The 730-nt window shown below is 50.8% G+C and overlaps 1 non-coding gene across 1 annotated transcript; it reads right to left on the bottom strand.

Moving 5' to 3' along the window:
* Positions 1-208: 208 nt before the first annotated feature.
* trnas-uga (transfer RNA serine (anticodon UGA)) lies at positions 209-290 on the bottom strand. Its single transcript has one exon. It is a non-coding gene; the product is annotated as a tRNA-Ser (tRNA).
* Positions 291-730: the final 440 nt, after the last annotated feature.

Here is a 730-nt window from a genome sequence, read left to right as displayed (position 1 = left end):
TACGGAGCTGCCGAGAAAATTCAGCTGGAAAGCTCGTTGCAGAAAAGCATCGGTATCTGTGTCCAGCGGCAAAGCGTCCTTCGTGGGTGCTGAAGAACCGATTTCACAGGCTGCGGGTCCAGGCGATTTAGAGTGTTAAAGGTCCCAGCGAAAACGAAACGGCGCTGGTCCTTTTACACGCACGCACGCAAACAAATGCAAAGGACGCCGTAGTCGGCAGGATTTGAACCTGCGCGGGGAGACCCCAACGGATTTCAAGTCCGTCACCTTAACCAATCGGGCACGACTACAGCGAACGCCGCGGCCGCTGCCTTCTTGCTACAATCGAACAGGGAGTGCGAGGCGGCGGCGGCAGCTGAGGCAACTTTTTTCAAGTTCGCTCTCCGTTTAAGAAACCTTTTACGCCATACGTGCAAGCACACACACACACACCTCAGAGGACTTAAGGGTGGCTTCAAGTTGGAATGATAAAATCTCCCCGTTCGGACATGAAAACAGAACGTTCTTAGACAGAAAGCAATCAACAACGGAGACATGTGGACGACGATTTTAGTCACTGCACTTTGAATAGCATTTTTACTCCAGTTACAGGAGATGCACCAATGGCCCTTGACCTACGCTCTTACCAATGCCTTGAACATTCAAACAAAACAGCCCTCAAGTCCTGCGGTTTAATATAACGCTGTTACGTGTCGAGGCAGTATTTGACTCTGTCCTACCGTTGAGACAC

This window comes from Lepisosteus platostomus, unplaced genomic scaffold, assembly GCF_059453375.1.
Source record: "Lepisosteus platostomus isolate fLepPlt1 unplaced genomic scaffold, fLepPlt1.hap1 Scaffold_46_H1, whole genome shotgun sequence".
In the NCBI taxonomy this organism is placed as follows: domain Eukaryota; kingdom Metazoa; phylum Chordata; class Actinopteri; order Semionotiformes; family Lepisosteidae; genus Lepisosteus; species Lepisosteus platostomus.
The sequence above is the reverse complement of the archived record's forward strand: the minus strand, read 5'-3'. Positions and strand labels throughout refer to the sequence as shown.